Source organism: Gekko japonicus, unplaced genomic scaffold (genome assembly GCF_001447785.1).
Source record: "Gekko japonicus isolate JY-2015 unplaced genomic scaffold, Gekko_japonicus_V1.1 scaffold1091, whole genome shotgun sequence".
NCBI classification, from domain to species: domain Eukaryota; kingdom Metazoa; phylum Chordata; class Lepidosauria; order Squamata; family Gekkonidae; genus Gekko; species Gekko japonicus.
Window position 1 is genome coordinate 138,280 of NW_015177044.1, and position 13,821 is coordinate 152,100.

General features: G+C 42.0%; 1 protein-coding gene across 1 annotated transcript in view; it reads right to left on the reverse strand.

Annotated features, from left to right (window-relative positions):
• The window catches only part of LOC107124590 (rab11 family-interacting protein 4-like), a gene marked incomplete at its 3' end in the record, with an annotated part of 256,480 nt that overhangs the window by 132,549 nt on the left and 110,110 nt on the right, over positions 1–13,821 (reverse strand). The window lies entirely within an intron of this gene.

Genomic DNA, 13,821 nt, shown 5'->3' on the forward strand with positions numbered 1-13,821 from the left:
TGTTGCCAAAATAATCTTTTGATTGTTTTCCTGATTTATTGCAGAAAAAGCAAAAGCACACTAACTTGATCTGTATTTTCATGCTTCTTGTAGGGTAGCTTCCCTGCAAGAACAAAGGAAACCTAAAGTGTCTTTAGTCAAAGTGTAAAGCTGGCTTGCCAGCTCTGAGTTGGGAAATACTTGGAGATTTTTGGGGTGGAGCCTGAGCGGTGGGTGTTGCCTTCTGACACACTTCTGGTGATGTCAGAGGGTGTGGCATATGCAAATAAGTTATGCTAATGAGCTCCTGCACCTCTTTTTCTACTAAATGACCCCTGGCCTAGATAATACAATTTCATCATACATTGCCACACAACCCATATGTAACCAATCAATACAACTGTGTTGGTCATAATGGCCAGCTATGCACCAGTGCATCAGCAGTACAGAGCTAATCTATAGATAAGATGGTATGTATTTACTTAGAAACTTTACATGCCGTCTCTCCAGAGACCTGCTTAAGGCAGTTCACAAAGTAAAATAAAACAAAACAAGAAAAGAGTGCAAAAACTACCAACAACAATCAAGGCAGGGGGCATAAAAACAGCACAGAATAATATTCAATTTTCCTGAAACAGTCCTCAGGTTAAAAGCAGACCATAAAACAAAATACGATAAGAAAAAAGAAAAGACAAACCTGAATACATATGTATGAAAAATAAAAAATAAAAAATGAACTAATTATATGCATATTTAAAATTTTTATAAATATATGTGTATCATGTAACAGGACTTTAAAAACCTGCTTTTAATTATGGCATGCCATCAAGAAAAATACAAACATATTTTGACAAACTTCTTTGTCCCTGGTTAAAATCAGACATGCAGACATATTAAGTGTGGAGCCAAGTCAGGCCTGCACATTATAAAAAAGTAATAAAAATCCTTTCATAAAGTAGTTGTTAACTATAAATTGAATCATAAAGTCAGACTTGCTCTCTTGCTTGGCCTCCAGCTCAGTAGGATTTTGGAATGAGTATGCTGTGTGGAGCCAGGCCTAGATTAGATACAGGATGCCTGAAGATTTTGTTGTTGTTGCTTGGTTAATTTATTTACATACAAAAAGCTCTGGGGATGAGAGTTTTTAAAATTATTATTTTATTTGAGGGTGAGGATTTTTAATATTATTCATTTGAATAGTATATATTACATAAAGCATGAATTCAGTATATGTTCTACAGATACAACAACATACATTAGTTAGTACTATGTTAACCAATAACATCTATAAATTTTATAATAATAAACTGGAATTAAATAAAACCATTTATGCTCTTTGAGGTATTCCTTAAATTGTAAACATGAGTGAGATTCGCCTCCTACTTACTAAGTATATTATTGAACTGAAGGTATAACAAAACAGGATACTATTTGTCATGCAATGTAGACTGATAATCAGGATTCTCCATTCCTCTTATTTGGGGATGAGGCTTATTACTTTATTATGTGCAGGCCTGACTTGGCTCCACATTCACCATGTAAGGGTTGTACCCTCTGATCCCTGTGGGTCTCTGGTTCTAATTCTGACCACTGATGATTAACCACTGATGAAGATGTTTGTTGAAACGTGCTTGGTTTTACTTCTCTGCTTATGAGCATTTTCAGTATTACGTATTCAGTTTTACGTATGCACATGTATTTATAAAAGATGTTTGCACTTTTGGGGGAGTTGATGTGTTTTGTTCTTCATAGATATGTATTCAAGTTTTTAAAATTGTGTTTGCACACATATCTTTTTTTTGTTTTTCTGCAACCCACAAGAAAAGCCCTAACTTCCCCCAAGCCTCTAAACTGCTCAGGGCATTGAAAGAGAGTCACCATCCTCTCTGACTCGCTCTGGGTGTCAGCAGAAGATGGCAAATGAGGCTTTCCAGAAAGATTAAAAAAAAATAGGAGGAAGGAAGAGAGGAAGAAGAGTGTGATGCCTTGAAATACCAGTGGGGACCCCTCTAATTGCTCCTGAAAATATTTTCTAAGCAGCTGATCAGTTGCTGGGTTGGGCTACATGCCAGAAGTCAGCCTAATTTATTTGTCATTTTTCAAACAACAACAAAACAATATTCTGCTTGTTCATGCTGCGTGTTTAATCACTTGGCAGGCATGTGGAAAATGCCCTAGACTAGACTAGCACCTCTGAATTTCTACCTTGCAAAGAAGGCAGCTTGACAGTTTAGAGAGGGAGAGCCGGAGCCAGAAAACAAGCAGGAGGCTGCAAATAAACAGCCGGCAGCATCCAGTACCTGTACTGCGTGAGAATCCTAATGAACACTGTACTCCCCTGTATTACAACCTGGTGCAGCCTTCCTTGGCAGGCCCAAAGTTCAGACCATTCTAGGCACGGATACACAGGAGCAGCACTCTTATCATAAAAGGCTCTCCAGATAAAGGGCCACATGGTGTACAAGCAGTGAACTGATGAGAGCTCCTACAGTGATTGTAGGCTGCCTCAGTAATGTCAGCTGAAGGAGGAGAGTGGCAAATACTTAAACTGCTTCTATACAGGGATTTCCCCCGATATGAGCCCTGGGGAATAAAGGGCTGAGATGAGGCCATGCCCAGTAGGGCTCCCCCCACCTCCCTTTGCATGAGAAAAAAGAGAAACCAAATCATTTTCTCCAGCACTACCGGGTGGCTGCAGGTGGAGTACCTGCCTGGATTACAAGGGAGGGGGACAAAGAGCTAAGCTCTGCTTTCATCATAGCTCAGGACATTTTTTTCTTGCCTTGCCAAGTCCCCTCATGACATTACAGCATGGCTTGGTGTGGAAGGTAAAAAAGGTAAAGATTCCCTTGCTCTGGTGGAAAACACTGCACTAGTTCAGACTCCAGTTTCAAAAACTGCACAAGGGGAAAACCAAACCCCACCTACAAACAAAAAATTAACAATGCAAAGAGAATGGATTCTAGCTCAGCCCTCTGCTTGCTGTGAAGGGTTGCTATTTGCAAGGGTTTTTTAAAACAACAACAACAACACTGTTCTTTGAAGTTAAAACTCTCTCTCTTGCAAAATAAAAAAGATTTTGATTCAAGAAGGGGCATAGTATTTCCATACTGCAATGAACAGGGGGTCCTTTGTTGTAAGGGGAGCCCCATATTTGTATCAGAGTTCTACCATTTGCAACAAACTGATGGACTGGAGAGTGAACGGCTTTTGAAAATATCCACAATTGAGACTTGCTCAACATGTGCTGGAGAATGTAGTGGTGGAAAACACTGCACTAGTTCAGACTCCAGTTTCAAAAACTGCACAAGGGGAAAACCAAACCCCACCTACAAACAAAAAATTAACAATGCAAAGAGAATGGATTCTAGCTCAGCCCTCTGCTTGCTGTGAAGGGTTGCTATTTGCAAGGTTTTTTTAAAACAACAACAACAACACTGAGGCTCCTTTATAAATGTGATCATCCATCTGAAGTAGTACAGCATAACCTAGCTCCTGTGCATTTTGCCTTTTCATTCTGCTGCTCATGCACTGAAGATTCAATCAGATATAAAGGTGAAATCTCTGTACCTGTACCTCTGAACACAGACCTGTCTCAAGCAGATCTGGTGGGTGGAAGTTTTGACCTTATGGACAGCATATGTAGACCTATATGGTGGAAATGCTTTCTTCTTCCCCTTTCTTTTTTGGTGTGTGTGTGTGTGTGTGTTTACAAAGCATCACTAGCAAATTCAAGGAGTACGGAGACTGGATCTGGAGTACCCACCCTGAGGCTGATGGATCATACAGGATTTTCCTTATTTCCTGCATTTGTAGTGGCTGATAAAGATCAGGACCATGGTGCATGTGGAAAAGGGACTTTTGCATTATCCCCATGCATTATCCTCAGCCTAAAACAGTCGTGTGTGTGTGTATGTGTGTGACTGTGTATATGTATGCTATTGGGTCCTTCAGAGAAATCCACATGCGCACCAGGGGACATGGGGCTTTCCCCAAACAGTACCCCAGGTTCTGTTTCAGGGTGGGAAAATAGGTATTGTGAGCACAGAGAACTGAAGGCAGATCTCCCAAGCAGGATTCAGCCTTTGATGAGGCATCAGCGGACAGATGTAGCTTCCCCCATTATGTCACTGTTGGGGAGGGATCATGAGGGCCTAATACAAAGAGGGTGAGAGTCATGCTACTTGGAAGGGAGGAATTGCTGTTTCCCTCTTTTGTTGTCCCTTTCAACATGTTTTACAGGTGTGTTCAAACATGGGAGACCAGGTCCCCTCGCCACGCCAGCAGGGGGGTTCAGGGAGCGTTCCGGGACGTTCCCCGATACAATGACATCACCCAGAAGTGACATTATCATGTTGGCAACATTGCATGGGACACTCTAGTTCGAGGGCCAAACTCTATGGCTTTGGCCAGCGGCGAGCTGAAGTCCCAAAAATTGGGAGAACCCCCACAAGGACCTGGGGAATGGCAATGCAAGTTGTGGCACTGAAACTTTGGAACTTCCTCCCCAGGGAGATTCGTCTGTCTCCATCTACTGGTGTCTTTTGTCAGTAAAGGTAAAGGTAAAGGTTCCCTTGCTCGAAAGCCAGTCGAATCCAACTCTAGGGTTGCGGTGCTCATCTCCGTTTCAAAGCCGAAGAGCCAGCGCTGTCCGAAGATGTTTCTGTGGTCATGTGGTCGGCATGACTAAACATCAAGGCACACGGAACGCTGTTACCTTCCCACCAAAGTGGTATCTATTTACCTACTTGCAGTTTCTTGCTTTCGAACTGCTAGGTTGGCAGTTCGTGAAGACTTTTTTCTTTGATTTGGCATTTCTTCACTTAGCCCTGCTCCCTGTGTGTGTGTCTATGTGTCTGCATGTTCTATTTAAATGTTTTAAATATGCTATGTATTTTTTGTATTTTAAATGTTCTTTTCATGTTTGAAATGTTTCCTGCCTTGTACACCCTGATTTGAATGGCAAGGCAGCACAGAAATGTTTGGAATAAGTAAAATAAGTACAATTATGGGAAATGATGCAGAGGGAGTAATAATATTGGAGAAAGCCTTGATGATGCCCCACCATTTAAAAAATGAGACAAAAGTACTGATGCAGATGGAATTCTCAGCCTTTAAAACAAGCACCAAGAAGTTTTCCAAATTGTAGGGGTGTCAATATAGGACAGAGGAGCGTGTTGCCTGCCAGAAGGACTAACCAATAGGCAACCATGAAACTTACACAAACACTGCCTGAACAAAGATTGAGTCCAGTGGCACCTTTAAGACCAACAAAGTTTTATTCAAGGCATAAGCTTTTCTGTGCATGCACACTTCTTCAGATACATTGAAATGGAAGTTACCAGTCCATACATATAGGTAGAGGGTGACCAGTAAATTAACATAAGCATAATAAACGGTATTTAACAGATGCAAGGACCAAATTGGAATAACAAACTTAGTTTATATGGTCACCATTTGTTTGGATTTAATTCTGGGGGGAAGCACAGTGACAGAAATAAATATATCACAAAATCAGAGATAGATGGGCAAATCTACCCTTCTTAATTGTGGAATGCTGAGAGTAATTAACTGAGACCCTGTTATTATGCTCCATCCGTCTCCTCTCAAGTGTGAAGGTAATTTTACAGCATCCTTTTCTTTCGAGGTGGGGTGATTAGCTGTGCAGTGTATATTTCCTCTGTCCCCAGACCAGAGAAGTACATTCCAAACTATCATTCCAAATGACATTACATTCTACTATTCATTACATTACAATCACTATTCCAATGTACTATTCCAAATAATTAACAAAATACAGTAAAGAGGAAATATAGCCCTTCTTGGTGAGAATACAGATGTAAGGACTGAATGAAGTTAGCATATGTAGTGAAATAAGAAACTAATATCCCTGTTAAGTCCTGGGGGTTCCATTGTTCCAGTGTTATAATAACTTGTAATTCAGCAATTTCCCTTTCCAGTCTGTTTCTGAAGTTGCTTTGAAATAAAACAGCTATTCTGAGGTCACCCACTGAATATCCTGGAAGGCTGAATTGTTCTCCTACAAATTTCTCAATCTTGTGATTCTTGATGTCAGATTTGTATCCATTTGTCCTTTGGAGTAGGGTTTGATCTGTTTGCCCTATATAGAGAGCCAAAGGGCATTTTTGGCATGTAATAGAAGATGTGCAAGTGAATGAGCCTAAGATGGTGTAGCTGATGTTGTTAGGTCCAGTGCTCACATTGTCTGGGTATATGTAGCAACAAAGTTGGCACCTGGGTTTATTGCAATCTCTGACACCAGTGTCCATGTTCAAGTTAGATGTTGTATCATTGTGGGTGAGGATAAGATTGGGGGGCGTTCGGTGTGCAAGAAAAGGTATGCCCCCCCCCAGCGCTTGTGAAAAAGAACTGTCATTAGTCATTGATGATGCACTGAACTGTTTTGAGTTGAGAGTTGCATGTTACTACTAGCAGTGTTCTGTTGTTTTCTCTTTTGGGCCTGTCTTGTAACAGGCTTTCTCTGGGTATCAATCTGGCTTTGTTAATCTGTTTCTTGAATCAGCAGGTGGATATTTTAGTTCCAAAAAGGCTTGTTGTAGATCCCTCAGGTGAGAATGTCTGTAGGATTGGAACGGATGAGATTGTAGCGTAGAGCCTGGCTGTAGAACATAGATAGTTTGGAGAAATCCCCACATATAATCATTTACTCTCAGTTTTGCTCTGACAATAAATTAGCATCAACAATATGCTAGCTCACATTACAAGGCACAGCCATTACTGCAATCAACTGTGAATCCTTACATATGTCCAAATTAACATACTACCTCTCTTTTGTTCTTTGGTGTGTGTCCAGTGTGTGTGTGTATGAACCAGAATCCTAATACTGACAGTCTTAGCAGCTGCTCATCAAAACAGAAGGCAATAGAGCATGGAGGTGCCTCTTTTTGTCTTACACTGACCTCCTGTGGCCATTTCTCAATATCACATTCATAAATATAGGGAGACTTTCAGATCAACAGAGGGACCATTCACAAAAGGGGGGAAAGCCTGATAAAGCTCGTAGGACTGGGCCTCAAAGTCGATGACAAGCTGGCTGTGTGCCATATGCAGGATTTAGCTTTTGGCACATTGCAACGTGCCATGGGTAGGAGTCGTGGCTCAATGGTAGAGTATGCGATTTGCATGCAGAAAGTCCCAGGTTCAATCCTTGGCATCTCCAGACAGACCTCTCCCTGAAACCCTGGAAAACTACTGCCAGTTAGAGTAGGCAATAATGACCTCGACAGACCAATGATCTGACTCAGGATAATGTGTATTCATTGACAGCAAACTGCTAAAATCTGAATCCTGCATGCAGTGAAGGATACATAAGCCTGGTAACACGTTAAAGTTTTTCATGTGGCTCAAACGTGGAAGAAAAATATAAAAATTACAAAAGCTATAGGTTATAAAGAAAATATGTATAAAATGTTCTATAGGTGGTATATAACACCAGAAAGGTTAGCGAAATGTGATAACAAATGTTCAAATAAGTGTTGGAAATGTGAAAAGAAGGTGAGTTCGTTTTACCATATGTGGTGGCACTGTGAAGTGGGTAAAAAATACTGGGCATGGATTCATGAATTATTGCAAAAGGTGTTAGTTATAGTTATTCCGTTTACACCTGAAGTGTTATTACTAAATATTTTACCAAAAGATTTTAGTAAAGATGATCGCTATCTTATTGTATATATAACTACTGCAGCCAGAATTGTATATGCTAAATATTGGAAGACATCTGAGACACCTACGAAACAAGAATTTATAAATAAAGTCTTGGAGACAGCTGAAATGGACAAATTGACTTTATTGATGAAGGGTCTTTTGGACTGTACATTCCAGAACACTTGGTTACGATTCTACAGCTGGTATAATAATTATATGTAGGCAGAAATAATTAAAAGACAAAGTACAAGAAAACAAAGCCTATATAACCCAACAAGGTAGAAACTTAATGATATTCACTCACAGTAAATAATTGCAGAAAATAATGTTAGTAATTAGGCACAAGCATTATAATAACTATGATGAATTATTACCCCCGTTTATATTTTGTAGGTATGTGTTAATGTTTGTTTGTCAAGTTTGTATTCTATTTTGACGAAAAAAACTAATAAAATTCTGCCCCTTGGGGCAGTAAAAGAAAAAGAAAAGTTTTTCATGTGGCTCAAACACACGCAGATAGGCATGTCAATAAATGTCTTCCCCTACTGGAGAACAACTGGGGGTAGTGTCCCCATGCCTGCAAATGACCCTATGAAAAACAACTCCAAATGGATAGAAAAGGGGAAGAGAGTTGTGGTTAAGAACCCAGGGCTTAGCAAGCTCTACTTATAGCTTTAAGGCTGACTTCTTTCTTTCTTTCTTTCTTTCTTTCGCAGCTGACTTATGGTGACCCCATAGGGTTTTCAAGGCAGGAGATGTTCAGATGTGGTTTGCCACTGCCTGCCTCTGTGTAGCAACCCTGGACTTCCTTGGTGGTCTCCCATCCAATTACTAACCAGAGCTGACCCTGCTTAGCTTCTGAGATCTGATGAGACTGGGCTAGCCTGGGCTATCTAGGTTACGGCCAGACTGACTTACATACTATTAATAAGAATTGTCTTGATGGATCGCACTAAGGTTCATCGAGTCCATCACACTGTTCATGACAGCAGTCAGCCAGATTCCTCCAAAACAGAACTTTATAGTGATCACCTTCCAGAGTCTGAAAACAAGCAGGGAAATTCAGGAGACCCACAAGGAATGTATGGCAATTTTGTTATCTGACAAAGTAGTTTCTGGTTCACCTAGTTTTAAACTTAGGCTTCCTAGTTCTCAGATTAATAAAAACAAGCCAATAATTCCCAGGCTGTGGGCCATAACAATGCTGCAAGCTGGCTGCTGGTACTCTGGTACCCAGAGAAGGATCCGATCTCTGCGCCAATAGGGAAGCCCATGTGCCAGCCATGAGAGCTAGATGCTGTGCTATCCTCCCTCTCTGCAGAAAAGCAGACTGCCACCACATCTCTGCAAAGTGAAGGCAATGAGCATTTGGCTGTCAGCCTGGGGATTACTGATTGCTGTTTTGTTAAGGATGATCACAAGAAAACGTAGAAAATACACCCTTGGCAGAAGCAGAATTCTTGGAACATACACAGTGCCCTTGTACATGTAAGCCCCTCTATACATGATACCTCCTTGTGTTGACTGGAATGAACGGGGAGGGAAAGTGGGTATGAGCACACTGGCTCTGCACTCCACCTAGCACAATCATTTGGTCATCTCCATGGTGCAAATGTCCATGTGGGTGCTAGGGCTGCCAGGCATCCCACTGTGGCAGAATGCCCCCAACTGGCAGACCTAATTGCCTGCCATTTTACAAAATATATATTATGTTAAGAAAAATATTCAAAAATAATATCAATCAGTAACAAAACATCAACAAAGCATCAACAACAGACCTGAAATACCTGTACTACAAGGCAGACTTCAATTGTACCTTATACAAAACTTAATCGTTACATTAACAAAATAAGTTTGAAATAACGATGATTGCTAAAGGAATACGGGGAATCTACATTCTTTAAAAGTTTTTCCAATACCGGACACCACTTATTCAGGATGTTTGACTCAAACATAGGATACTCATTTGACTTCTTAACATCCGCTATTTTATCAAAAATTATATAGTTCCACAGACCCATATACCTTTACCCCAGATAGCTGGGAGGCCTTCCAACTAATTACCTCCCATGGCTCTGAGCAGTGGCAGGAGAATTTTTTTTAAAGCTTGCACCACTACATCACTCCTGGGGAAAGCCCAGAAGAACATATATTAGGTATAGGAATCACTGGTAACTCTATGTTTTTACCACAGATGATGCTGGAAAGTCTATGGTTTTTACCATAGAAGACACAGACGACATTGTGCCCCCCATGTTCCTGCCCCTACCCTCCTGCCAGTGTCCAGGCATGACCTGGCAACCACAGCATATGCTCCCTCCCTGTGATCATGGACACTGCTTTCCTAATGTTGCCAGTCATAGGGGAGGGAACGTACATGCAGATGCTTCCTCCGAGTATGGGTGCTGTGCTCATAAGACAGCAGTCACACAGGGGTGGGGCCAGTGCCCTTGTGCCCACTCCCCCCCTCTGCATATCCAGTCAAAGCATGGAAGGGGTTGTGTGCACAGCAGGATTGCCAGGTCCATTAGAGATGCCAGCAGGGGCGGGGGGGATGTTCCAAGAGCTGGAAGCATCGCCTTGGATGTGCCGACGTCACCAGAAGTGACATTGTGCACAGTGCCTATGTCACCCAGAAGTGAAGTAGGAACATCAGGTGTTACACTCTGGTTTTTGGGCAAAACTCTATGGTAAAATTGCCCTCAAACCATAGAGTTTTGCCCAAAAACTGGAGCGTTGCTGCCAGTGTGCCCACTTCACTTCCAGGTGATGTAGGCATGTTGCGCAATATTGCTGTAGGGAGGATTCCACAAAACCAGGCAATCCCCTGGCCCCAACTGGGGAATGGCAACCCTAGTGTACAGGGCTATTGATCCAAATCAGAAACCTTAAATGTTAGCTGCAGAAGTATTTGAATTGATATTAAAGAGCTCTGTTGTTTTTTACTACCTGGCATAATGCATGCTAGCATTAGGATAAAGAGTTAGATGTCCAGCAACATCAGTATTGTCTACTCAGTATGGCAGTGGCTCTCCAGGGTCACAGGCTGAGGTCTTTTGCATCACCTAGAACCGGATCCTTTTAACTGGAGATTCTGAGGATTGAACCTGGGACCTTCTGCAGGCCAATCAGATGCTCTACCACTGAGCTACAACCCCCTTGACACAGTAGATGTAAAACACAGCAATGTACCCAAGAGACACGGCAACCAATCAGAGCTGTGCTCTAGATCAGCCAATAGCAATTTCTGTGTAGTGGAAGTTAAGATCTGACAGGGAAAGGTTAAATTAGTCAGAAGAAGTTAGATTCTGAAGACTAAGTCAGGAGTAGGGTTGCCACTTACCTAGTAATTAAGTAAAACACTAAATCACCGTGTATGATTTTACAGGTTTTTTTCTGTTTTTATATTATCCTAAATGTGAATTATTAAAGTATTTTTAGAATGATTCATTAACACAAATATGAATTAAGCATTAATCATGAAGCTCAACAGTACATTCAGAATGATGTCACTTCTGTAGAAATATTTACAGCCAATAATAAGGTCTTATCTTAGGCACAAGGTCCTAGTCTAATATACTTATTACAAAAACAACTAAGACAAAGAACGGCATTCTAGTAATCATTCCGTTTGCGTATTCTTCATCAGGTTTGTCGTTGATTGGTTGGTTGCCATGGCGCCGACTAAGATGGCAGTTTAACCCCTCTCTCTGCTCCTATCACTCCCGTTCAGCATATACTCCACTGAGGGCAATGTTTCAAGATTCTTAGTATTAGTTTATACAAGAGGTGGGATCCACAATACTCACAGGTGGGGGGAATATTCCCTGCAGCTCCTGGCCGGCTGGCCACTGAAGCAGCAGGAGCTCCACATGGAGGAGGAGGAAGCGGCCGTAGGTGAGCCCAGCAGGTGGTCCGCCAGGCTTCTCCCCGCCCGCCAACAGCAGCAACTGCCGTGGCTCCCAGCCACCGGCCCACCAAGGCTTCTCCCTCCCCCCCCTGCCACTGACAGCAGCAACAGTGGTGAGCCCTGCGGACTCCCAGCCGCCTTCCTGCCAGGTTTCTCCTCTCCCTGCCCAGCAACAATGGCAGTGAGCCCTGCGGGCTTCCCACTACTGGGCCCGCCAGGTTTCTTCTCCCCCCACGCAGCAGCACCAGCGGCGAGCCCTGTGGGCTCCCAGCTGCCTGCCCGCCAGACTTCTCCCCCTCCACCACAGCAACGACCGTGGCTCCCAGCCACCAGCCATTAAGGCTTCACCACTGCTGCCAGCAGCAACGGCAACAAGCCCTACGTGGATCTGCCACAGTTCGGAGTGGTAAGTGCACGTGCGCAGGGGACTCTTTTACTTTTGGAGGGGTTTAAATATCTCCCGTATAGTTTTAAAAACTTTTCAGATTTTTCTGCACACATGAGATTACCCCAAGTGTGCAGGAAAATCTCTTTGCCCCCTACGTGCCCCCAATGTGTGGATTTAGATATCCGCATGCAGGGGGCGCCTTGGTTATTAGTATATAGATACTATATTGGTGTCACACTATTGTGTTTCAGTTCTGGTGACTGGGAATCGCCGATATTAAACTATGATGTGACTAGGGGGAATTTCAGACAGCCGATATGTTCCGTTTCAGGAACTGTTCACTAACAGTTTCTGTACTGAAATTTCAGACAGAACCATTTTAGTAATGGTTCCCTAATGGAATATATTGACCCTTTCAGACACAAACGTGTCTGTCCCGTTAGGGAAGCATTCCTGAGCCGTTTTACCTTCAAACTGCTCCCAAGCGGTCTTCAATTTTCTATACCGTTCCTAAAGCGGGCTATTTCTGTCTCTTTTTTAATGTTCTTTTAAGAGTGCTATGGCGCTGTAACACAACACCAAAACAGCACAATAGCGACCTCATTGGGCAGCCTGGACCACTGAGATACACAAGATCACTACATCTCGGGAGAACAGTGATTTCAATGGAGGCGAAAAAGGGTGGGAAAACAAAGCAGTGCAGTCTGAAATGCCAAACCAAAGGAGATGGCTCCTTACTGGTAGGGGAAAGGCTGTGTGAAACGGCTGTCCCTGTACCGGTTTACTCCAAGACGGTACAATAACAGCTTTAAAAGGGTAATCTGAAAATCCTCTAGGTCTACAATACATTTCGAATGGCTGAACTTCCCTAGCATGGCACCAATATAGTATATGAACTAGTACTAAGAATCTTGAAACATTGCCTTCAGTACTTCAAGATTGTGTTGAATCAACAACAGATGAACGTGATGAAGAATACACAAACGGAATGATTACTAGAACGCCGTTGTTTGTCTTAGTTGTTTTTGTAATAAGTATATTAGATTAGGACCTTGTGCCTAAGATAAGACCTTATTATTGACTGTAAACATTTCTACAGAAGTGACATTGTGGTAAGAAATTTTAGAAATATAGAAGGTTTGGGTTTAAAATGAACCAAATAGTTTATGAAATCCATATATCTGTCTCTGCTTCTTTGCTAGCAGAACAGCAAGGAGGCCTGGCCTGTTCCAAGCCCTTTGTTCTAGACAAATCTCTTTATCAGTCACCCCAGCAAAAGTTCAAAACATTCCAATCCCAGGATTTAAATCAATGAATGTTTGCACAGATGTGAGACTTGCCAATACCCCCAATTTCCTAGGCAATAAAATGTGTGGCCATTTGGGAAGTTGGCAGACTTCAATGCAAAAGACTAACTTCCTGAGGTACAGGAGTTCACACACCCCATCTCAGCGATAACATCAAAGGACAGTTTATTTTCCATAATTGGGAAACACCAGGAGAAAACAATGACACTGTATTGATCCTGTGGAATGTGAATTTTTGTTGTGTAAGACCAAAGACGCAATTTCCTGAAAGACAATTTCAACTTCTAAGTGTTAATTTATAACTGTGATATGATCATCAAAGGAACTCCTTTGATCATTTGGTATAAATACTGGTAAAATCCAACAGATCGGCGCTGGCTCTTGGTAGGAGTCAGCCCGAGAGGCCTCTCGTTCTCTGCATGCCTTGGGTGGGGGGAAACTTTGTTTGCATGTTTATTCTTCTATGCATTTACTATCAATGTTTAGGAAATAGGATTCAAGTGTTTTTCTTTAATAAAGATAAGTTTTATTTTAATAAGAGACCTTTCTGT